Source organism: Panulirus ornatus, chromosome 27 (genome assembly GCF_036320965.1).
Source record: "Panulirus ornatus isolate Po-2019 chromosome 27, ASM3632096v1, whole genome shotgun sequence".
In the NCBI taxonomy this organism is placed as follows: Eukaryota; Metazoa; Arthropoda; class Malacostraca; order Decapoda; family Palinuridae; genus Panulirus; species Panulirus ornatus.
This window is the reverse complement of record NC_092250.1, coordinates 414,894-441,937: the sequence shown is the minus strand read 5'-3', so window position 1 is coordinate 441,937 and position 27,044 is coordinate 414,894. Positions and strand designations below refer to the sequence as shown.

General features: G+C 46.0%; 2 long non-coding RNA genes across 3 annotated transcripts in view; one reads left to right on the top strand and one right to left on the bottom strand.

The window, feature by feature from the left end:
- Nucleotides 1–27,044, bottom strand: part of LOC139757508 (uncharacterized) — an 89,563-nt gene that overhangs the window by 17,644 nt on the left and 44,875 nt on the right. The gene's annotated exons all lie outside the window — the stretch shown is intronic.
- LOC139757509 (uncharacterized) overlaps nucleotides 22,745–27,044 on the top strand; it is a 270,656-nt gene continuing 266,356 nt past the window's right edge. For both annotated transcript variants that reach the window (XR_011714646.1, XR_011714645.1), the window contains exon 1: nucleotides 22,745–24,678. This is a non-coding gene — a long non-coding RNA (uncharacterized lncRNA). The remainder of the gene's footprint in view (nucleotides 24,679–27,044) is intronic.

The window sequence follows — 27,044 nt, the reverse complement described above, 5'->3', positions numbered from 1 at the left end:
TGAACACGGTGAGAGTACGACCCCTTAGGTATAACATCATTGCTTTGACCTTACTAAGGCCTCTTGACCTGAGAAAGGCCCGACACCCGAGGGTCGTACCGTCGTGTTCATCAAGGGGTCGTACCGCGGTCGTACTCAAGGGATGGTACCGTCTTTTTAATAGGTCGAACCGTCGTATTTTTCATGGGTCGTACCCAAAGGGCTCGTACCGTGGTCGTGTTGAAGGGGGGTCGTACCGTCGTGTTTCAAAACACATGGCACCGAAGGGTCTTACCGTCGTTTTTTTCACGTGCCGTGCCGTGGTCGTACGCTCGAGGGGGTCGTACCTTCGTGTGTTCTTTCTCTCGCGGGGTCGTCGTACCGTGGTCGTGCTCTAGGGGGGGTGGGGTCGTACCGGGTGGTGGGAACGTCTTGGCCAATAAGAATGCGGTAAATGATAACAAATTGTCATCCCATTAGACGAAGTTAGGGTTATTATATATATATATTGGACAATCACATGTTTACCAGATGGCGTCCTAGCTTCGTCTCTTCGATGTATATCAACTGACTGTTATATTTCTCTCTTGTGTCTCCCCTGATGATGATGTGATTATGACACGAAAGTGCACTTGGGAACTTTTCGTGTTTCATTTTCCCCGTGGACTCATAGGAATATATATATATATATATATATATATATATATATATATATATATATATATATATATATATATATATATATATATATATATATATATGGATAGAGCCAGGTTAGGAGGAGGGAAGGGGGGAGGGAGGGGTATATAAGGATGGGGTCCCTCCCTCTATCCTACGAGGGAGCACTGAACTCCCTCACCTCCTCCCTCCTCCTCCCTAACCCACCCACCAACCCTCCCTCCCTCCCTCCCTAACTCCCTCCTCCTCCTCCTCCTCCCCCCAACTTTAAATCCACATTACTTGCCTTTCATTACCCCGGCGGTGCGGCGGGCCAGTAAGGTGGGTAATCCCGTGTGTGGGCAGGGTTGTGATGAGCCTTATGGTCGTGGGGTTGTCAGGTTGTGGTGTTGGGCTGCAGGCTAGCCTGGCCTCCATCCATGAGGGAACAGCGCACATCCCTCGCCATAATTTGCGTCATGAAAATGGAGAGTTGTCGGGTTTTTTTTTTTTTTATTTCCTTCTTATTCTACACGACGGGTTGAGACAGCAGGCTGCATATAATGCATATATCCGGAGGCGAATGCACGCATGATGCACGGAGCGGCCGCCAATCAGCGGCGGTATGCGCCACCTACGCCCCGCCCATTTTTCCGCCGTCCTTGCGCGCCATTGGCCGAGCGGGGTCACGTGCCCGGGCCGGGAGCGGTGATTGGCCTGTGCATTCTACCAGCGGCTGATTCAAATTGCAGGAATGTGACTTCCATGTATATAAAGACACGGACCTTTGCGCGGGTAAGGTCCCTGCCCGTAGTTTCCACGCCACGAGCAAGAGGAGAGGACCGGGAGGTATATAAATGGCTATATAAATCCCCGCTTCCACTGCCTGTAGGAGGAAATAATGATATAACAGAGTCTGTGGACAGTTCGAACGCCCCCATGGTGGACGGAGGTAGTGGCTAGTGGCGGCGGCGGCGGTGGCGGCGGCTGGCTGGTGGCGGCGGCGGCTCTCGGGGTGTGTGCGTGTGTGTGTGTGTCTGTGTGTTACTCACTCAGTAATGGTAGAATATATAGTTTTTTTCTTATTTATTTTCTCTGTGTGTGGTTAATGTGGTAGTGGTAGTGGTAGTGGTTGCTGTGGCATACACACACACGCAAACTACCACTACTACTACTACTACCACTACTGTAAGTGGTGGTGGTGTGTATACATGGTGTATCATTGCCACTAGTACGCCACTTAAAAGGGTGCTACACCCACTAGCATGTGTGCCTGTTGCAACACCCACTGCTACCACTACCATAGGTGGTGGTGGTGGTGTGTATACATGGTGTACCATTGCCACTAGTACGCCACTTAAAAGGGTGCTACACCCACGAGCATCCGTGCCTGTTGCTACACCCACTGCCATATTTACTGATGTATACACTGTGTGCTACCAGGTCCTCTACCATACCTATTGATACACCCACTGCTATACCTGTTGCCATACCCACTACCATACCTGTTGCTATACCCACTGCTATACCCGTTGCTACACCCACTACTATACCCTATGACATTCCACTACCATGCCTATTGCCACAGCCACTACCATACCTGCTGCCACACCCACTACCATGCCTTATGCCATCTACTACCATACCTATTGTTACACCCATTACTATACCTACTACCACACCCACTACCATACCTACTACAACACCCACTACTATATGTGTAGTCACACCCATTAACACACTTGTTTGCCACCCACTACCATGCCTTTTGCTACACTCACTACCATACCTGTTGCTGTACCCATTATCTTACCTTAGGCCAGTCCGCTACCATACCTATTGCCATAATCATTACCATACCTGATACCACACCCACTACCATATGTTTTGCCACACCCACTGCCACTCATATTGCCACACACACTCCCATACCTGCTGCCACCTACTACCATACCTGCTGCCACATTCATAACCATATCTGTTGCCACACACACTCCCATACCTGCTGCCACACCCACTACCATAACCACTTCCACACCCTCTACCATACCTAATGCAACACTCACTACCATGCCTGCTGCTACACCCACTACCATAATTACTGCCACACCTGCTACCATATCTTCTGCCACACCAACTACCATGGCTACTGCCACACCCACTACCATAACCACTTCTACACCCTCTACCATACCTAATGCAACACACTACCATACTCTGCCACACCCACTACCATACTCTGCCACACCCACTACCATACTCTGCCACAACCCACTACCATACTCTGCCACACCCACTACCATACTCTGCCACACGCACTACCATACTCTGCCACACCCACTACCATAACCACTACCACACCCACTACCATATCTACTGCCACACCCACTACCATACTCTGCCACACCCACTACCATACTCTGCCACACCCACTACCATACCTACTGGCCACACCCACTACCATACTCTGCACAACCACTACCATACTCTGCCACACCCACTACCATACTCTTCCACACCCACTACCATACTCTGCCACACCCACTACCATACTCTGCCACACCCACTACCATACTCTGCCACACGCACTACCATACTCTGCCACACCCACTACCATACTCTGCCACACCCACTACCATACTCTGCCACACCCACTACCATACTCTGCCACACCCACTACCATAATTACTGCCACACCTGCTACCATATCTTCTGCCACAACCACTACCATACTCTGCCACACCCACTACCATACTCTGCCACAACCCACTACCATAACCACTACCACACCCACTACCATAACCACTACCACACCCACTACCATACTCTGCCACACCCACTACCATAATTACTGCCACACCTGCTACCATATCTTCTGCCACACCAACTACCATACTCTGCCACACGCACTACCATACTCTGCCACACCCACTACCATAATTACTGCCACACCTGCTACCATATCTTCTGCCACACCAACTACCATACTCTGCCACACGCACTACCATACTCTGCCACACGCACTACCATACTCTGCCACACCCACTACCATACCTATTGATACACCCACTGCCATATTTACTGATGTATACACTGTGTGCTACCAGTCCTCTACCATACCTATTGATACACCCACTGCCATATTTACTGATGTATACACTGTGTGCTACCAGTCCTCTACCATACCTATTGATACACCCACTGCCATATTTACTGATGTATACACTGTGTGCTACCAGTCCTCTACCATACCTATTGATACACCCACTGCCATATTTACTGATGTATACACTGTGTGCTACCAGTCCTCTACCATACCTAATGCAACACACTACCATGCCTGCTGCTACACCCACTACCATACCTATTGATACACCCACTGCCATATTTACTGATGTATACACTGTGTGCTACCAGTCCTCTACCATACCTAATGCAACACACTACCATGCCTGCTGCTACACCCACTACCATAACCACTACCACACCCACTACCATACTCTGCCACAACCCACTACCATACCTATTGATACACCCACTGCCATATTTACTGATGTATACACTGTGTGCTACCAGTCCTCTACCATACCTAATGCAACACACTACCATGCCTGCTGCTACACCCACTACCATAACCACTACCACACCCACTGCTACCACTACCATAGGTGGTGGTGGTGGTGTGTATACATGGTGTATCATTGCCACTAGTACGCCACTTAAAAGGGTGCTACACCACTAGCATGTGTGCCTGTTGCAACACCCACTGCTACCACTACCATAGGTGGTGGTGGTGGTGTGTATACATGGTGTACCATTGCCACTAGTACGCCACTTAAAAGGGTGCTACACCACTAGCATGTGTGCCTGTTGCAACACCCACTGCTACCACTACCATAGGTGGTGGTGGTGGTGTGTATACATGGTGTATCATTGCCACTAGTACGCCACTTAAAAGGGTGCTACTCCCACGAGCATGCGTGCCTGTTGCTACACCCACTGCCATATTTACTGATGTATACACTGTGTGCTACCAGTCCTCTACCATACCTATTGATACACCCACTGCTATACCTGTTGCCATACCCACTACCATACTCTGCCACACGCACTACCATACTCTGCCACACGCACTACCATACTCTGCCACAACCCACTACCATACTCTGCCACACGCACTACCATACTCTGCCACACCCACTACCATACTCTGCCACACGCACTACCATACTCTGCCACACGCACTACCATACTCTGCCACACCCACTACCATACTCTGCCACACCCACTACCATACTCTGCCACACCCACTACCATAATTACTGCCACACCTGCTACCATATCTTCTGCCACACCAACTACCATACTCTGCCACACCCACTACCATACTCTGCCACACCCACTACCATACTCTGCCACAACCCACTACCATACTCTGCCACACCCACTACCATACTCTGCCACACCCACTACCATAATTACTGCCACACCTGCTACCATATCTTCTGCCACACCAACTACCATACTCTGCCACACCCACTACCATAATTACTGCCACACCTGCTACCATATCTTCTGCCACACCAACTACCATACTCTGCCACAACCCACTACCATACTCTGCCACAACCCACTACCATACTCTGCCACACGCACTACCATACTCTGCCACAACCCACTACCATACTCTGCCACACGCACTACCATACTCTGCCACAACCCACTACCATACTCTGCCACACGCACTACCATACTCTGCCACACCCACTACCATACCTATTGATACACCCACTGCCATATTTACTGATGTATACACTGTGTGCTACCAGTCCTCTACCATACCTAATGCAACACACTACCATGCCTGCTGCTACACCCACTACCATAACCACTACCACACCCACTACCATACTCTGCCACACCCACTACCATACCTATTGATACACCCACTGCCATATTTACTGATGTATACACTGTGTGCTACCAGTCCTCTACCATACCTATTGATACACCCACTGCCATATTTACTGATGTATACACTGTGTGCTACCAGTCCTCTACCATACCTAATGCAACACACTACCATGCCTGCTGCTACACCCACTACCATACCTATTGATACACCCACTGCCATATTTACTGATGTATACACTGTGTGCTACCAGTCCTCTACCATACCTATTGATACACCCACTGCCATATTTACTGATGTATACACTGTGTGCTACCAGTCCTCTACCATACCTATTGATACACCCACTGCCATATTTACTGATGTATACACTGTGTGCTACCAGTCCTCTACCATACCTATTGATACACCCACTGCCATATTTACTGATGTATACACTGTGTGCTACCAGTCCTCTACCATACCTATTGATACACCCACTGCCATATTTACTGATGTATACACTGTGTGCTACCAGTCCTCTACCATACCTATTGATACACCCACTGCCATATTTACTGATGTATACACTGTGTGCTACCAGTCCTCTACCATACCTAATGCAACACACTACCATGCCTGCTGCTACACCCACTACCATACTCTGCCACACGCACTACCATACTCTGCCACACGCACTACCATACTCTGCCACACGCACTACCATACTCTGCCACACCCACTACCATACCTACTGGCCACACCCACTACCATACTCTGCCACACGCACTACCATACTCTGCCACACCCACTACCATACTCTGCCACACCCACTACCATAATTACTGCCACACCTGCTACCATATCTTCTGCCACACCAACTACCATACTCTGCCACACCCACTACCATACCTATTGATACACCCACTGCCATATTTACTGATGTATACACTGTGTGCTACCAGTCCTCTACCATACCTATTGATACACCCACTGCCATATTTACTGATGTATACACTGTGTGCTACCAGTCCTCTACCATACCTATTGATACACCCACTGCCATATTTACTGATGTATACACTGTGTGCTACCAGTCCTCTACCATACCTATTGATACACCCACTGCCATATTTACTGATGTATACACTGTGTGCTACCAGTCCTCTACCATACCTATTGATACACCCACTGCCATATTTACTGATGTATACACTGTGTGCTACCAGTCCTCTACCATACCTAATGCAACACACTACCATGCCTGCTGCTACACCCACTACCATACTCTGCCACACCCCACAGAACTTTTCTAATGGTTATACGCCAGGAAACGCCATCACATGCCCTGGTTCAATCCATTGACAGCGCGTCGACCCATTAGAACCACCATCGTTCAATTCACTCTATATTCCTTGCCCGCCTTTCACCCTCTGCATGTTCCGAGCAGGCCCCGATCGCTCAAAATCTTTTTCACTCTATCCTTCCACCTCCAGTTTGGTCTCCCACTTCTCCTCGTTCCCTCCACCTCTGACACATATATCCTCTCTATCAATCCTTCCTCTCATTATTATTATTATTATTATTATTATTATTATTATTATTATTATTATTATTATTATTATTATTATTATTCATTATTATTATTAATATTAATATTAATTATTATTATTATTATTATTATTATTATTATTATTATTATTATTACAGACCCTAAAAACAGGCTTAGGTATTTCATAATTGTAATATAACCAGACCTTAACTTTTTGTGCCCATATGCGCACATAAACATATCAACATATACATACATATACCTACACATACAGACATATACATATGTACGCATGTACGTATTCATACTCGCTCCCTTTATGTGTGTGTGTGTGTGTGTGTGTGTGTGTGTGTGTGTGTGTATTAGTCAAAGACAGATTTTGGCAAATTGATCAACTCAGTATGGCCATTTGGTCTAGTCTAGTTCGTGAAAGCCATTTATATACAACATACCCCCTCCCTCCCCCCCACTCTATAACATCATCCAGTGTGTCTATAGTTTATATAGACGACTGAGATCGAAATCGAGGTTAATATAGATATGTTTACCTGCTCGTATTGCATCTCATAGTTTGCCTTAACGAGGTGTTATGTGGTTCAAGGGCAGACAACTGCTTGTTCGCTCTATCGCCTAATTCAGAGGGGATATATATATATATATATATATATATATATATATATATATATATATATATATATATATATATATATATATATATATATATATATATATATATGGATTCTATGAGGGATAGATGGAACAAAATAGTGAAGGAATGGTAAGACATCTGTAAGCGATGGCTGAGCAATGTCGTATGTGTTTTTCGAGAAATATATATGATTTGTTAGATGTTCTTAGGGTGAGGGAAAGACGACTTGTTAGATGTTCTTAGAGTTAGGGAATCACGATTTGTTAGATGTTAGAGTTAGGGAAACGCGATTTGTTAGATGTTCTTAGAGTTAGGGAAACACGATTTGTTAGATGTTCTTAAGAGTTAGGGACTGACGATTTGTTAGATATTCTTAGAGTAAGAGAGAGAAGATTTGTTAGATATTCTTAGAGTAAGAGAGAGACGATTTGTTAGAAATTCCTAAGAGTAAGGGAGTGAAGATTAGGGCGTCTACCCTCCCTCCCTGTCTCCTTGCCTCCCTGTATCTCTCTCGTGTTGTGTATGAGAGAAAGGTTTTGATGTAGTGGCCTGTGTGTAGGGGGAGCGGCGCCCCAACCCTTCCCTGAGTCGCGTGGGGAAAGAATGGAACTAGTGACCAGGGGCCTCGGCCAAGAGGGACGACAGAATGATGCAGCTTCATCAAATGGCCGGTGGTGACCCATATCGTGGTGCACACTCAAGACATGGGAGACCTTAAACCTGTGTGGAGCTTTCTGTTGTGGTTTCTATAGACGTTTATTGATAGTAGTATTAGTAATAGAAGTAGTAGTAGTAGTAGTAGTAGAAGTAGTAGTAGAAGTAGTAGTAGTTGTTGTAGTAGTAGTAGTAGTAGTAGTAGTAGTAGTAGTAGTAGTAGTAGTAGTAGTAGTAATGTGTGTGTGTGTGTGTGTGTGTGCTGGAGGAGGATGGAGCCATCGCTAGGCCACTGGGAGAATCACTGGGTCGTGTTCGTAGTAGGTTAAGTGCTTCGTGAGTGTGCCGTTCGTGTAAAGACTCCAGGATTTCGTGAGCGTATATATATATATATATATATATATATATATATATATATATATATATATATATATATATATCAGGGGCCATTTACGAAATGGAAAGATGTGTTTGGCTCTTACACACAGGCACCGCCTCCCCCTCCCCCACACCCCAGGTTCCCACCACACCTCCCCCAGTTTTACCACATCAACCACCCCCCTCCTCCCTCTCCCCCCAGCTCCCCCTAGTACTGCCGCTCCACTACCCCCCTATCCTTCTCCCCCCTCCCTTCACCCCACGTCTCCACCCCAGTACTGTCACTCTCCACCCCTGCCACGTTTCCACCCCAGTACTGTCACTCTCCACCCCTGCCACGTCTCCACCCCAATACTGGCACTCCACACCCCACCACGTCTCCACCCCAGTATTGGCACTCCCCGCTGCCCACCACGTCTCCACCCCAGTACTGTCACTCTCCACCCCCACCACGTCTCCACCCCAGTACTGGCACTCCCCACCCCCACCACGTCTCCACCCCAGTACTGGCACTCCCCACCCCCACCACGTCTCCACCCCAGTACTGGCACTCCCCCACCCCACCACGTCTCCACCCCAGTACTGGCACTCCCCACCCCAACCACGTCTCCACCCCAGTATTGGCACTCCCCGCTCCCACCACGTCTCCACCCCAGTACTGGCACTCCTCTCCCCCACCACGTCTCCACCCCAGTACTGGCACTCCCCACCCCAACCACGTCTCCACCCCAGTACTGGCACTCCCCACCCCAACCACGTCTCCACCCCAGTACTGGCACTCCCCACCCCCACCACGTCTCCACCCCAGTACTGGCACTCCTCACCCCCACCACGTCTCCACCCCAGTACTGGCACTCCCCACCCCAACCACGTCTCCACCCCAGTACTGGCACTCCCCACCCCAACCACGTCTCCACCCCAGTACTGGCACTCCTCACCCCACCACGTCTCCACCCCAGTACTGGCACTCCTCACCCCAACCACGTCTCCACCCCAGTACTGGCACTCCCCACGTCTCCACCCCAGTACTGGCACTCCCCACGTCTCCACCCCAGTACTGGCACTCCCCACGTCTCCACCCCATTTCCCCTGCACTGCTCCTCCCCAGCGCCCCTGCTCACCCTTCTGGGGCCTCCTACCTTGGCCATTGGACCCCCCTAGCAGCCCCCCCTCCCCCCGCCCGCTCATCCCCCCCCCCCTCGGCCACCACCCCAGTCCCCCAGCCCACAACACAGCACCCCGGGGGGGGGGGAGAGGCTCCCCCCCCTCCCATCACCTCCCTCACACCCCTCCCCTCTTGGCCCCGGCTGTAGTCCCCCCCTCCCCTCCCTCCCCATCCTCCTCTCCCCCACCCTATCTTCTCCTCCCCTCCCCCTCCCCTCCCCGGGATTCCTCCTCCTCCTCCCCTCCCCCTCCTCCCCCCACTCCCCATTCCTCCTCCATCAACCAAAGGGCAGATCCCTCCCTTCTCTCTCCCCCCCCCCCACTCACTCCCCACTCCTCTCCTCACCCCTCCCCCCCCCCCCCCCGCGCGCGCGACCACAGTGCCAACAGCACAGACCCACGCCCCCTCTTCTCTTCCTCTCTTTCATCAAAAAGTCTTCACAGACACATCACACTATTCCTTAGCGTAAGGCCCCACTCCCCCCCACCCACCTATTGTGCCCCAGTGTGTGTGTGTGTGTGTGTGTGTGTGTGTGTGTGTGTGTATGTGTGTGTGTGTGTGTGTGTATGTGTGTGTATGTGTGTGTGTGTGTGTATGTGTGTGTGTGTGTGTGTGTGTGTGTGTGTGTGTATGTGTGTGTGTGTGTGTGTGTGTGTATGTGTGTGTGTGTGTGTGTGTGTATGTGTGTGTGTGTGTGTGTGTATGTGTGTGTGTGTGTGTGTGTGTGTGTGTGTGTGTGTGTGTGTGTGTGTGTGTGTGTGTGTGTGTGTGTGTGTGTGTGTGTGTGTGTATGTGTGTGTGTGTGTATGTGTGTGTGTGTGTGTGTGTGTGTGTGTGGCAGCCGAGCTCAGCCAGGCATTTTCGAAATGTTGTTATTTTGGTTCTCAATTTCTCTCCTTTTTCTTTTTTGATGGGGGAAGGGGGGAGGGGGAGAGGGAGTCGTCCAGTGGGTGTCGTAGATGGGGGGGGGGGAGGGGGGGAAGGAAGTCGTCCAGTGGGATGCCGTAGATGGGTGGTGGGGTGGAGGAGGGGGGGCCAGTCAGTCCCCCGAGAGAGAGAGAGAGAGCCCCCACCACGACAACGGTAGGTCGTACTACGTGCGACCCGTGTGGCTTAGGGGAAGGGGGGGGGGAGCCTTGGGGGAGGGGGTCGTACCACAACGCTTTTAAAAGGGGATCGTACCGCGATGCTTTCAAAAGAGGGGAGGGGGTCGTACCACGGTGCTTTCAAAAGAGGGGAGGGGGTCGTACCACAATGCTTTCAAAAGAGGGGAGGGGGTCGTACCACGGTGCTTTCAAAAGAGGGGAGGGGGTCGTACCACGGTGCTTTCAAAAGAGAGGAGGGGGTCGTACCACGGTGCTTTCAAAAGGGGAGGGGGTTGTACCACGGTGCTTTCAAAAGAGGGAGGGGTTCGTACCACGGTGCTTTCAAAAGGGGAGGAGGTCGTACCACGGTGCTTTCAAAAGAGGGAGGGGTTCGTACCACGGTGCTTTCAAAAGGGGAGGAGGTCGTACCACGGTGCTTTCAAAAGAGGGGAGGGGGTCGTATCACGGTGCTTTCAAAAGAGGGGAGGGGGTCGTACCACGGTGCTTTCAAAGAGGGGAGGGGGTCGTACCACGGTGCTTTCAAAAGAGGGGAGGGGGTCGTATCACGGTGTTATTAAAGGGGGGGGTCGTGACAAGGGTCGTTTTAGTCGTGTTCAGGTGTCTTCGCACCGTCGTGTTCGAGGGGTCGTACCAGTCGTCCTCAAAAAGGGGGGGGGTGGATGGTACGACGTACGACCAAGGGGCGTAAACGCCAGGTTCGTCTTGTATCATCGCTTGGAAAATGGGCGTCGGGAAGATGTAGAAAACGGGGTGCGAATCTAGGCTTCCAGAATATTCTCAAAATGTCGTGGAATATTCGGAGTTAGATATTGGGTGTTAGAAGACAGGTATTAGGTGTTAGATGGCGTTCCAGTGTCGTTAGATGTTAGAAGGCTTTGTTTGTTTGTTTGTTAGATGGATTACAGGGTTATTATGTGTTGTTTGTCGTGTGTGTGTGTGTGTTTGTTAGAGAGGCTTTGTTTGTTTGTTTGTTAGATGGATTACAGGGTTATTAGTGTTGTTTGTCATGAGATGTTAGATGGCGTTTCAGTCTCGTTAGATGTTAGAAGGCTTTGTTTGTTTGTTTGTTAGATGGATTACAGGGTTATTAATGTTGTTGTTTGTCGTGTGTGTGTGTGTGTTTGTTAGAGAGGCTTTGTTTGTTTGTTTGTTAGATGGGTTACAGGGTTATTAGTGTTGTTGTTTGTCGTGTGTGTGTGTGTGTGTGTGTGTGTGTGTGTGTGTGTGTGTTTGTTAGAGAGGCGATGTATAGAGATGTTTGCGTTTGTTTGTCATGGTTAGAGAAGGCGTATGATACAGGAGAGAGACAGGCAGCTCGCTGTATTTATGTACCCTGAGTACATATATACACGGCCATGAGCGTACCGTAACTACGCTATATCGAGTCTGGTGTGCGTATATTTGCGTGTATTTTCTCTATATTCCTTGTGTTACATTCATATAAAGAATATATATATATATATATATATATATATATATATATATATATATATATATATATATATATATATACACGTGTGTGTGTGTGTACGTTCGTGCGTGCGTGCGTGCGTGCGTGCGTACACATGCAGTGGGTGGAGGGGTGGAGGGATGCACCACTGGAGCGAACTCCACTTTAAAAAGTTCCGCTTTTTAGCAATTCCACTGAAGAACTCATGGAATGCGGATGTCGCGGGGGGGGGGGGGGAAGAAGCCGCCGGCGCAACAGTAACCCCGCTCTGTTGAGCAACAGGGACGACAACGCGGCGGCGGCGGCGGCTCTCCGTTAACGGGGAGGGAAGAGATTGGGGGGAGGAGGAGGAGGGGACGACGACAACACGTGGTGGTGTAGCGCGGCGCGGCAACGACCCCTCCACCCCCTTCCCCCCCCCTCTCTCTCTCCCCTCCTCCCTCACCTCTTCCTCCCTCCTCTCCTCTCCTCACCCCTCTTCTCCCCCCCCCTCTTCCCTATTCGCCCCCTTTTCAGTCGTCGTCTTTGGTCCGTTGCTCTCTCTCTCTCTCTCTCTCTCTCTCTCTCTCTCTCTCTCTCTCTCTCTCTCTCTCTCTCTCTCTCTCTCTCTCTCTCTTCTCGGTTCTACAGGTATCAGTTCGACCGGCCCGAAGAGCCAGTGGCCCCTGGACAACGCCTTTGAATTTGAATTAGATTCGACGTTTTATGTATATATATATATATATATATATATATATATATATATATATATATATATATATATATATATATATATTCCTATGAGTCCACGGGGGAAAATGAAACACGAAAAGTTCCCAAGTGCACTTTCGTGTCATAATCACATCATCAGGGGAGACACAAGAGAGAAATATAACAGTCAGTTGATATACATCGAAGAGACGAAGCTAGGACGCCATTTGGTAAACATGTGATCGTCCAAAACATCATGTTTTGGACGATCACATGTTTACCCTATATATATATATATATATATATATATATATATATATATATATATATATATATATATATATATATATATATGCCCAAGGAATTTGGATTAGATTCGACGTTTTTGTATATATATATATAAACGCCCAGGGAATTTGGATTACATTCGACATTTTTATGAATATTTAAACGCCCAAAGAATTTTGATTAAATTTTACGTTTTTTTCTCTTTTTTTCATTTAAACGCCCAAAGGAATATGGATTGAATTTTACGTTTTCTATATTTTCTCTCGTATTCTGTTTTCTGTTGGGCCGACGTGTTTATGATTTTTGCATAATAATTTGCACGTGTCGTGTCGGTCATTTAAAAAAAATATGTTTGTTCATGAGGTGGGGGTAGTTAGAGAGAGAGGTGATTCAAAGCTTGAGCTCGTTAGCTGGTGACGTAATTCGTTCGATTCGTTAGGAAGAGGTGATGCGGGTTGACCAATGATGAAAATGTAATTTTTTTTTTTCTTTCCCGTTTTTGTTTTCAGAAGTAAAGTCATCTTGTGTAGATGAGTGAACACACACACACACACACACACACACACACACACACACACACACACACACACACACACACACACACACACACACACACACACATATGTAAGAAGAACATTCTTATGTTCAGCACTGTGAACATGATGAACAGTCCTTGAACAAGGGCACAGCTAGGCCAATGAGGGAACAGCCCAGTTATCTGGTACAGTCAGGCTAAGTGGCATGTTAACTGCTGTATTACTGTAACTGTTCATCACCTCTTGTTCAGTCATGTTCATGTATACCACACGTACCTCACCTACATGTTCATCCACACTAGGGACCTATCCACTCAATCCTACCTTAATTATCTTCTTACGCTCATTTGTGATCAGTTAATTAGTTAACTATCGTTGTTAATTAGTTAACTATCATGATTAATTAGTTAACTATCATACTTAATTAGTTAACTAACATTATTAAATAGTTAATTATGGTTAATTAGTTAACTATCATGGTTAATTAGTTAACTGTCATAGTTGCTTAGTTAATTATCATGCTTAATTAGTTAACTATCATTGTTAATTAGTTAACTGTCATTGTTGCTTAGTTAATCATCATAGTTCATTAGTTAACTATCATAGTTCATTAGTTAACTACCATGACCTGACAGTTTTGTGCCATATCTGTAATGCCTCAAGTGTGTATTTTGCCAGGAGAGAATGGTTGCCAGAGTCCAATAAACCATAATTGATTTATTCATTTATTTATTTATGAATTTACATATACACACACATTCTGTGATGCTGTGTCTATCAGAGACTTATCTATCTGGATAGATCTTGATAGATAGATATTGATAGTCGTGGTTCTGTGGCTGGTCAGGCCCTAACAGCTCTGTAATTGGATAGCCATGTGACCCTAACGGGTGGGAAGGGCCCGTTTGACCTGACACCCCCCCTCCCTCAGGGTCAGGTCAAAAGGTCACACCCCCACCCCTACCTCCTCCTCCTCCTACCCCCTCCCTCGGCAAAGGTTCACACCGTCGTGTTCAACGCACGTCTCGTCGTGTTCAACGCCCGTTTCGCCCTGTTCAAAATGGTGTAGGGGCGACATAAATGATGGGAATTTATGTAAATGTATTTTTATTGTGTATTTCATGAATCTAGAGGGGGAAGATGAATTAGTGGTTGTATATATGGGATGGTAAAGTGAACCATGGTTGTATGTATGGTGAGGTAAAGTGAACCATGGTTGTATGTATGGTGAGGTAAAGTGAACCATGGTTGTATGTATGGTATGGTAAAGTGAACCATGGTTGTATGTATGGTGAGGTAAAGTGAACCATGTTTGTATGTATGGTATGGTAAAGTGAACCATGGTTGTATGTATGTTGAGGTAAAGTGAACCATGGTTATATGTATGGTGAGGTAAAGTGAACCATGGTTGTATGTATGGTAAGGTAAAGTGAACCATGGTTGTGTGTATGGTGAGGTAAAGTGAACCATGGTTGTATGTATGGTATGGTAAAGTGAACCATGGTTGTATGTATGGTGAGGTAAAGTGAACCATGGTTGTGTGTATGGTGAGGTAAAGTGAACCATGGTTGTATGTATGGTATGGTAAAGTGAACCATGGTTGTATGTATGGTGAGGTAAAGTGAACCATGGTTGTGTGTATGGTGAGGTAAAGTGAACCATGGTTGTATATATGGGATGGTAAAGTGAACCATGGTTGTATGTATGGTGAGGTAAAGTGAACCATGGTTGTATGTATGGTATGGTAAAGTGAACCATGGTTGTATGTATGGTGAGGTAAAGTGAACCATGGTTGTATGTATGGTAAGGTAAAGTGAACCATGGTTGTGTGTATGGTGAGGTAAAGTGAACCATGGTTGTATGTATGGTATGGTAAAGTGAACCATGGTTGTATGTATGGTGAGGTAAAGTGAACCATGGTTGTGTGTATGGTGAGGTAAAGTGAACCATGGTTGTATGTATGGTATGGTAAAGTGAACCATGGTTGTATGTATGGTGAGGTAAAGTGAACCATGGTTGTGTGTATGGTGAGGTAAAGTGAACCATGGTTGTATATATGGGATGGTAAAGTGAACCATGGTTGTATGTATGGTGAGGTAAAGTGAACCATGGTTGTATGTATGGTATGGTAAAGTGAACCATGGTTGTATGTATGGTGAGGTAAAGTGAACCATGGTTGTATGTATGGTGAGGTAAAGTGAACCATGGTTGTATGTATGGTGAGGTAAAGTGAACCATGGTTGTATGTATGGTGAGGTAAAGTGAACCATGTTTGTGTGTATGGTGAGGTAAAGTGAACCATGGTTGCATGTATGGTATGGTAAAGTGAACCATGGTTGTGTGTATGGTGAGGTAAAGTGAACCATGGTTGTGTGTATGGTGAGGTAAAGTGAACCATGGTTGTATGTATGTTGAGGTAAAGTGAACCATGCTTATATGTATGGTGAGGTAAAGGGAACCATGGTTGTATGTATGGTAAGGTAAAGTGAACCATGGTTGTGTGTATGGTGAGGTAAAGTGAACCATGGTTGTATGTATGGTATGGTAAAGTGAACCATGGTTGTATGTATGGTGAGGTAAAGTGAACCATGGTTGTGTGTATGGTGAGGTAAAGTGAACCATGGTTGTATGTATGGTAAGGTAAAGTGAACCATGGTTGTATGTATGGTATGGTAAAGTGAACCATGGTTGTATGTATGGTGAGGTAAAGTGAACCATGGTTGTATGTATGGTGAGGTAAAGTGAACCATGGTTGTGTGTATGGTATGGTAAAGTGAACCATGGTTGTATGTATGGTGAGGTAAAGTGAACCATGGTTGTGTGTATGGTGAGGTAAAGTGAACCATGGTTGTATGTATGTTGAGGTAAAGTGAACCATGGTTATATGTATGGTGAGGTAAAGTGAACCATGGTTGTATGTATGGTAAGGTAAAGTGAACCATGGTTGTGTGTATGGTGAGGTAAAGTGAACCATGGTTGTATGTATGGTATGGTAAAGTGAACCATGGTTGTATGTATGGTGAGGTAAAGTGAACCATGGTTGTGTGTATGGTGAGGTAAAGTGAACCATGGTTGTATGTATGGTAAGGTAAAGTGAACCATGGTTGTATGTATGGTATGGTAAAGTGAACCATGGTTGTATGTATGGTGAGGTAAAGTGAACCATGGTTGTATGTATGGTGAGGTAAAGTGAACCATGGTTGTGTGTATGGTATGGTAAAGTGAACCATGGTTGTATGTATGGTGAGGTAAAGTGAACCATGGTTGTGTGTATGCTATGGTAAAGTGAACCATGGTTATAAATTGTCAAAGCTTGTTTTGGTGTTGTAAGGTAGGGTTGTGTGGAGTATGTTCATCTCAATCACACACAGGTCCTTGTGGGGTATACCAGACCTTGTGGGGTATACTAGACCTTGTGGGGTATACTAGACCTTGTGGGGTATACTAGACCTTGTGGGGTATACTGGTACTTGTTGGATATGCTATACATTGTGGGGTATACATAGACCTTGTGGGATATACTGGTCTTTGTGGGGTATACTGGTCCTTGTGGGATATACTAGTCATACGTGTCATTGTATGGTAGACTTAGAACTCGAGGGGTATACTTGTAATTGAAGGATATGCTGGTCCTTGTTGATATACTTAGACCTTTTGGGGTATACTTATCCTTGTAGGATATGCTGATCCTTGATGGATGTACTTAGAACTCGTGAGATATACTAGCCATTGTAGGATATACTCAGACCTTGTTGGATATACTAGCCATTGTAGGATATACTTAGACCTTGTAGGGTATACTTAGACCTAGTAGGATATACTTAGACCTTGAAGGATATTCTTAGTCTTTGTTAGATATACTAGCCCTTATAGGATATACTTCTCCATGTAGAATATACTGGTCTTTTTTAAGGTATGCTAATCCTTGTAAGATATACATACTTGTAGGATGTATAGTTCTTGTAGGATATACTTAAGCTCTTTGGGATATACTTGTTCTTGTAGGATCTATTCCTTCTAGGATCAACTAGTGTTTGTAAGACATACTTAGGCCTTCTGTGATATACCTTGTCGGATATACTATGGCCATGTTGGATGAAATAGACTCTAAGGATATACTAGCCCTTGTAGGATATACTAGCCCTTGTAGGATATACTAGCCCTTGTAGGATATACTAGCCCTGTAGGACATACCAGCCCGAGTAGGATATACTAGCCCTTGTAGGATATACTAGCCCTTGTAGGATATACTAGCCCTGTAAGACATACCAGCCCTTGTAGGATATACTAGCCCTTGTAGGATATACTAGCCCTTGTAGGATATACTAGCCCTGTAGGACATACCAGCCCTTGTAGGATATACTAGCCCTTGTAGGATATACTAGCCCTTGTAGGATATACTAGCCCTTGTAGGATATACTAGCCCTTGTAGGATATACTAGCCTTTGTAGAATATACTAGCCCTCGCAGGATATACTTGTAAGTCCTCGTACGTTGCTAGTCCTTTAGAGATATACTAGTCCTTGTAGGATAAACTAGCCCTTGTAGGATATACTACACCTTGTAGGATATATGAGGACATATTTGAGCAGGATTGGCTGTACTTAATATATATACTTAATATACTTTATATACTTAATATACTTGATATACGTTTCATATTAAGCTATTCAGACTTCCGTCGAAAATGGTTGTTTACACTGACTGAATTTGCAGAGGCACGGAGAATATATATATATATATATATATATATATATATATATATATATATATATATATATATATATATATATATATATATATATATATATATATATATATATATATTCCTATGAGTCCACGGGGAAAATGAAACACGAAAAGTTCCCAAGTGCACTTTCGTTTCATAATCACATCATCAGGGGAGACACAAGAGAGAAATATAACAGTCAGTTGATATACATCCTTAGCATCTGTTAGTAACAATTTAAAGTTACGAGATGGAGAGGCCATGTTTACTGGGATGAAGTTTGTGTTTTGTGAAGTTATTGACAACCTACGGGAGGATGATGGGCCGGGTCAACCATCGCTTGTAACAACCTGACCCATCGTTGTGGTTGTGACCATCGCTTATAGACAGGGAGTGAATTGGAACCACCTGTCAAATACAGAAGTGTGAGGAAGTGTATATTTCTTCTTTCCGATGTTCATTGTCGACTATGGGATCAGCTGTATAGCTTCTAGTGTATGTAGAGAGAGAGAGATAGGAAGAATTTATATAGAATTTGTGTGTATATAAATTTTTACAGAACCCGGTTGTAAAGATTGCCGGATCTGAGGCGGGTTAAAGTGATGTTGAATGTATATGCGCGAATTATAGTGAGCGCTAAATATAGAAACGCTTAAGTTTAATGGAGCCGAAAATCAATATATATATATATATATATATATATATATATATATATATATATATATATATATATTCTATGATCTATGAAGGTGCGCGTTCATATACACTTTGTTCGTGTGTATATATATATATATATATATATATATATATATATATATATATATATATACCAGGCGAGGTTCTGGCGTGAAAGCGAGATTAAGCGTTGGGATGGCGAGAGAGAGAGAGAGAGAGAGAGAGAGAGAGAGAGAGAGAGAGAGAGAGAGAGAGAGAGAGAAAGCTTTGCGTTGTGGTGGATACAAGGTTCCCTCGGCGATAAGAAGATAAGCGTCGCCATCTTGCGAAAGCGGTAAAGCTTTGCACCACAATGATAAGGAAGATAATGAGTTATTCATTTGTTTTTTTTTATTTATTTTTTGATAACGATAAAGCTTTAGTCTTGATAACGGGACCCAGCTTTGTCTCGTGTACAGAGGTCAAGCTGGACTTTCGGTAGATAAAGGGATAAAGCTTGAGTCTATTTTGCAGACCGTGTTAAGCTTGAGTCTATTTTGCAGACGATGTCAAGCTTGAGTCTATTTTGCAGACCGTGTTAAGCTTGAGTCTATTTTGCAGACGATGTTAAGCTTGAGTCTATTTTGCAGACGATGTTAAGCTTGAGTCTATTTTGCAGACCGTGTTAAGCTTGAGTCTATTTTGCAGACGATGTTAAGCTTGAGTCTATTTTGCAGACGATGTTAAGCTTGAGTCTATTTTGCAGACGATGTTAAGCTTGAGTCTATTTTGCAGACCGTGTTAAGCTTGAGTCTATTTTGCAGACGATGTTAAGCTTGAGTCTATTTTGCAGACGATGTTAAGCTTGAGTCTATTTTGCAGATCGTGTTAAGCTTGAGTCTATTTTGCAGACGATGTTAAGCTTGAGTCTATTTTGCAGACCGTGTTAAGCTTGAGTCTATTTTGCAGACGATGTTAAGCTTGAGTCTATTTTGCAGACGATGTTAAGCTTGAGTCTATTTTGCAGACGATGTTAAGCTTGAGTCTATTTTGCAGATCGTGTTAAGCTTGAGTCTATTTTGCAGACGATGTTAAGCTTGAGTCTATTTTGCAGATCGTGTTAAGCTTTCGATGTCAAGCTTTGGTGCTTTTTTTTTTAATCAAGAGGAAAAGCTTTAGCGTACCCAGATCAGCTTTCTGGTTCACGGCCTCACGCTGTAGTGGTGATCAGATTAAGCTTTTTTTTTTCTGATAATGAAATTAAGCTTTGTTTCTCTTGATAGCGAGATGGAACTTGGCGTCCATCTTTATAGCGAGATGGAACTTGCGCCCATCTTTATAGCGAGATGGAACTTTTGTCCATATTTATAGCGAGATGAAACTTGCGTCCATCTTTATATCGAGATGGAACTTGTGCCCATATTCATAGCGAGATGAAACTTGCGTCCATCTTTATATCGAGATGGAACTTGCGCCCATCTTTATAGCGAGATGGAACTTGCGCCCATATTCATAGCGAGATGGAACTTGCGCCCATCTTTATAGCGAGAAGGAAATTGCGCCCATCTTTATAGAGAGATGGAACTTATGTCCATCTTTATAGCGAGATGGAACAAGCGCCCATCTTTATAGCGAGATGGAACTTGCGCCCATCTTTATAGCGAGATGGAACTTGTGCCCATATTCATAGCGAGATGGAACTTGCGTCCATCTTTATATCGAGATGGAACTTGCGCCCATCTTTATAGCGAGATGGAACTTGCGCCCATATTCATAGCGAGATGGAACTTGCGCCCATCTTTATAGCGAGAAGGAACTTGCGCCCATCTTTATAGCGAGATGGAACTTATGTCCATCTTTATAGCGAGATGGAACAAGCGCCCATCTTTATAGCGAGATGGAACTTGCGCCCATCTTTATAGCGAGATGGAACTTATGTCCATCTATTTATAGCGAGATGGAACAAGCGCCTATCTTTATAGCGAGATGGAACCTGTGTCTATCTTCACAGCGAAATGGAACTTGGAGCCCATCTTTATAGCGAGATGGAACTTGCGTCCATCTTTATAGCGAGATGGAACTTGCGCCCATCTTTATAGCGAGATAGAACTTGCGTCCATCTTTATAGCGAAATGGAACTTGCGCCCATCTTTATAGCGAGATGAAACTTGCGCCCATCTTTATATCGAGATGGAGCCTGTGTCCATCTTCACAGCGAGATGGAACTTGCACCCATCTTTATAGCGAGATGAAACAAGCGCCCATCTTTATAGCGAGATGGAACCTGTGTCCATTTTCACAGCGAGATGGAACTTGGAGCCCATTTTAATAGCGAGATGGAACTTACGTTCATATAATGAGATGAAGGATGCGCCGCCATCTCCATAGCAGGATGGAACATCCTTCCCTCTCCGTCGCTAGATGAAATATGGGGTGTTGGGGGGCGTCTTCGCTCGTCCCACACCGCCCGCCCCCCATCTTCATAACGAGACCCAATTGGTTTTTCCTTTTATTTCTTCTGCGTATATTTTGTGTGTCTTCGTATCATCGCTACGATGACGTCCCTGAAATGGTAGAACTGGTGTGTGCGTAGATCACTTTTCCCTCAGTAGCCGACCAACACATTAGACCCAAAACCTCTTTTTTTCTTTTTTTTTTGCCATAGAGAAATGTGACCATATGTAAGTGAGGTTTACCTAATTAGAGGGAGGGAAGGAGGGAGGAAGGAAGGGAGGGAAGGATAATAATTCGTCTGTTAGAAGTAGTAGGGGAAGGGTAAGGGAGGGGGAAAGAACTCAGTGGAATGAGTAGTGGGAATGGAAGATATTTGGTTGGGTTAGAATGGTCTAACAAGAGAACCAGGGAGCCACCTTGTGTGTGTGTGTGTGTGTGTGTGTGTGTGTGTGTGTGTATGTGTGTGTGTGTGTGTGTTTTCCTAATTAGCTTGTGATGTTGGGTCATTTCGGAAAGGGACATGATATTTTTGGAGTCTGTAGAGGCTCTTTTGGTGTGTGTATATATATATATATATATATATATATATATATATATATATATATATATATATATATATATATATATATATATGTATATTCCTATGAGTCCACGGGGAAAATGAAACACGAAAAGTTCCCAAGTGCACTTTCGTGTAATAATCACATCATCAAGGGACTCATACGAACATCTTGATCACGCGCAAAATTGTGATCCTTTCCAAAATATATATATATATATATATATATATATATATATATATATATATATATATATATATATATATATATATATATATATATATATACACCTGCGTGTTTCCCTTTCTTGATGTACAGGGTTCGACTCCATGCATCAAGGGGACCCAAGCGACGGTAGAGATAAAGAGAACATTACCAAATTTCGTCCACTGGTCTTACTAGACAGTCTTAAGTCAGTATGTTCACGCTGCGCACGCGTTGAGCGCTTGTATTTATGTGTATATTGATTTAATCTTTCTCCTAAACTATATATATACATATATGTATCAAAGATACATGTGGTAGTATTGTCTTACATTGGCCATTCGCTCTTGTCTTTTTTTTACCTCCCCACATCTTAGGCAGAAGTTCGCCTCGGCTTTGAATGGATGACATAGAAGTTGGAGGAAGGTGTCGCAAAAGAAGCTGTTTCCACTCCTACATACAGATGTGGTAGCAGTGCTTCTACATTCTTTACTGTGAAGAGAAGAAAGATCTAATTGTCTGTGTGTTTCCGCCTTTTTTTTCTGTGGAAAGTTACAATTTAAGGTCTAATGTGTATAAGTGTGCTTTTATCCTTATGACCTTGCCCAGCGGTGGCGCCAACGCTGTGAAATACAAAATGCTACAGGGATTACAGACTTAAGTGTTCTGTAGTGTCATGTATCACGGGGGAGGGAGGAGGTTTAAGGGGTGGGAAGAGTGTGAAGCCACGAGTTGGACGTAGATAATGGTGCGTACATGCGAGTGGGACTCACACCTTTGGAAATGGTGGGCAACAGGTGCGTGTCCCAAATTCCCAGATGGAGTGGCTATGTCCTTTGCTCACAAAGAGTTACGTGAGGCCATTTGCGAGGTGGTTCACGGCACGAGACAAGCGTCTGAAGGGAGGTGTTCGCCACTGGCCATCGCTCCTCACTGGCGTAGGGAAGTGTGTGCTTTTCGAGAGACAGAGTGAGGGAAGTGGATGTATCATCTACATGTATTTCCAACCTCTGGATGGAGGATATGATGATGTGCGATGAGGAAGAGCCAGTGGGTCGAGTGTTTTCGTTGAGATCCGCCCCGAAGTGTAGGGGCAAGGCCCTTACAGAAGCGGATGTATAGGGAGGATGAGGGGGAGGAAGTATGGGATGGAGGATTTAGGCCTATATCTGCCTAGGGTAAGGAGGCCCCACCCTCGACCGTCTCCTTCGAAGGGGGGGAAGGTCCCAGACACCTGCTTGCCGTGCGTGTGACCTGCGGGAGAAAAAAAGGTGAAACGGCCGACTCCCGTAAGGACTGAAATTAGGGGAAATAAGTACAAAGGAGGGACCCATGTTGGAGCGGGGGTCTTCGAGCCCCCTTCTGGTGTCGCCATGGGCTTGGCATGTCGCCCCCCCACGTCCACAGCCCGATGCGACAATTGCGAAAAATGCAAGTTAGGCCGGAATCCCACGTCAATTTCGCCAGATAAGACGGACTACCCCCATAGATAAGGCCTTTTTGAAGTGGTCGCCGGGGGCCTTAGTTCCCTCTGGGTTGCGTGGCCGCCGCTCGCAAGGCCCCGGCATGGCGACGGAACCGACGACGTGCACCGGAGGCGAGCCGAAGGGACGACGGAGGTCGATTTTGGTGTCTTTTTTCGAGGCAGGTCTCGGCGAGGCTCTCTGCCTGTCTCTAGGCCACATCATCTCATCTCTGCGAAGACTTGGATGGTGAAGCTGGCGGTCGGAACCTACCACAGCGCAGCGCTCTTTCCCGTTGCCCATCGGACGCTCCGCGCGGCCTCCCACCCCCCACCGACGCCGCCTTCAGGAGCCGTGGCAAGGGCGGAGCCCTGCGTTCCTCGATGCCCCCCGACGCCCAGGGCAGACCCAGGCAGACGGATGTGCCCTCCGAGGAGGAGGTGTGAGCGCGGAGGGAGGGGACGGAGGCCGGCGGAGGAGGAGGGCCGAGTGAAAGCGAGTGAACGATGACGTTGGCCAGCGCAAACCTCTAGACGCCCTGGCTACGCTCCTCAAGGTCCTGTGACGTCGACACATTCCAAAATGGCGGACGGGAGGTTGTGGCTCCGACAGTGCACAGGTAAGAATTTTATTAATTTTCGTAGGGTCATCAGGCTCGGAGAGGGCCCCTGTATAGTGCTGACGATTCGTGAAGACATATAGAACCTTTTGGGGGTAGTTCGGGCCGCATCCGGGCCAGCGCCGGCCACAGAACTGAGATCGGAGAGTGCAAAGTCGGGCCCAGTGTGTACCAGACTCATTCATTCTCTGCATGACACGACAGAGGGCATTTAAACTCTACTTCCTGGGCATTTAAATCCACAGGGTTTCACACAAGCCATTTTTTGCACAATGCTGGAGTTTGGGGGGGCAGTCGTGTGTTTGGGGTTGGGTGGGCCAGAGCGAGACCAGGGAGTGGTCATTTGGGTCACACATGGCCGTAATTATTATGTAACAGGTCATACTTCATCATCAAAGGGGGGGGTGGGGGTTGGTGGTGGTTTGGGGGGGGGAGGGGGAGAAATGGGAGAAAGCAACGATACCTTACATTTGCAACGATGGCCCAGGAAATGATGGGTGGGGAGGGAAGGGAAGGATGATGGGGGGGCCCACAGTGTGTTAGGGGGTTGTATTACAACCCTAACCCACCCAGGTAAACACTAGGCTGTGTTACAGTTAAAGTTGTGGTTGTATAATGTCTATATTTCTACCTATGTTTTATATATATATATATATATATATATATATGTATATGTATATATATGCTCAATATGTTCCTTGTATGTATATGTATGTTTTCATCTCCTGTACATTGAGAATTAGATTTGGATTGGAAACTCAATCCATTTTGAGAGATGTCATTGGTTCATATTTCCCCCAACCCTCCCTCTCCATTTCCCCCAAGGTACTTTTGACCCTCTCAGAAAAGCCCCCTTGCCTGTAATTTTTGATTTTTGGAGGGACAAGAATCACAAGCACTCATGTGAGCCATGTCCACACATCGCCACACAAGACACACTCACAACAGGCCTTGTGAGAAAATGGTTTTTTGTATACTCCACTGGAAAAGGGGGAGAAAATGGTGACATGTTCAAACTCTCTCTCTCTCTCTCTCTCTCTCTCTCTCTCTCTCTCTCTCTCTCTCTCTCTCTCTCTCTCTCTCTCTCCTCTCTACCTCTCCCTTGAAGGTATAACTTGAACTCTTCCTTGGTTCAGCTTGGAGGATGACCCACTGTATTGGTGTAGGTAAGAACCCTTTTCTACCCTAGGTTTTAACCCATATAACTGTGTGTGTATGTGTCTGTGTATGTGTGTGTGTGTGTGTGTGTGTGTGTCTGTGTGTGTGTGTCTGTGGGGGTAAAGGGGGGAGAGGGAGGGAGTAGTTGGCAAGTGGATCATATAACTCTCCACTTCTCCACCTGATTGTCTTTTTACAAGTCGCATCCCTCTTCTTCATCATCCATACACCCGTGTGTATGTATACCGTGTACGTAGTCCACCGGCGACTTGGTGTATACATGTGGGTCAAGGGTGACTGACTCCCCTCCTCCCCCCCATTCCCCATAGTTAAGGGGGGGAGAGAGGGAGGGAGGGGTTAGAGAGACAGAGACCTGCCCCTCCGTTTGGACAGGAGAAGGGAGTGGGGCTAGCTGGCTTTTGGGGGGGGGGGGGGGGGCAAACGCTCCTTTTTATCATTGCAACTTGAAGAAGAAGAAGAGGAGGAGGAGGAGGAGGAGGAGGTGGAAGAGGGGGTTGTAGGTGTGCAACGTCGTCCACAATTGTACATTGCACAACTGCCAGTTGCAGGGTCGCTATCCCTGCAAGGTCGAAGCAGGCACCAGCGTAAGATGCTGTTAAGAATGGGTCATTTGGACTCAGGAGGTGATGGTGGGGTTGGGGGAAGGAACCCTCAGCTTCACCAGTGTGGGGTTGGGTGGGGGTTTAACAAGCACCTAGTAGGTCTTTGGACCTCCCTCTTCAGGTGCTTGGAGGGGGGTTTAACAAGGACTTAGGAGGTCTTTGGACTTCCCTTTTTCAAGTGCCTGGGGAGTCTTATAGTCTGTGGACCGGCTGAAGGAAGTACGGTGCTTGGAGGGGGGAAGGAAAGAAGCAAGACTTTCGTCACATTGAAAAGAAAAAAAATGTGACGAATCACCCGACGCCTTGTTGGTGGCAGTTCGACCCCGACGGCCCGACGGAGGGTAGTTGGGTAGTTAAAGGGACACGGTAGACGTCACTTGGCGACATCCATACCAGTGGGGGTGTAAGACAGCCCGCATGTGCGTGGGGGAATGGGATATATATATATATATATATATATATATATATATATATATATATATATATATATATATATATATATATATATATGTCTCCCCTGATGATGTGATTATTACACGAATGTGCACTTGGGAACTTATCGTGTTTCATTTTCCCCCGTGGACT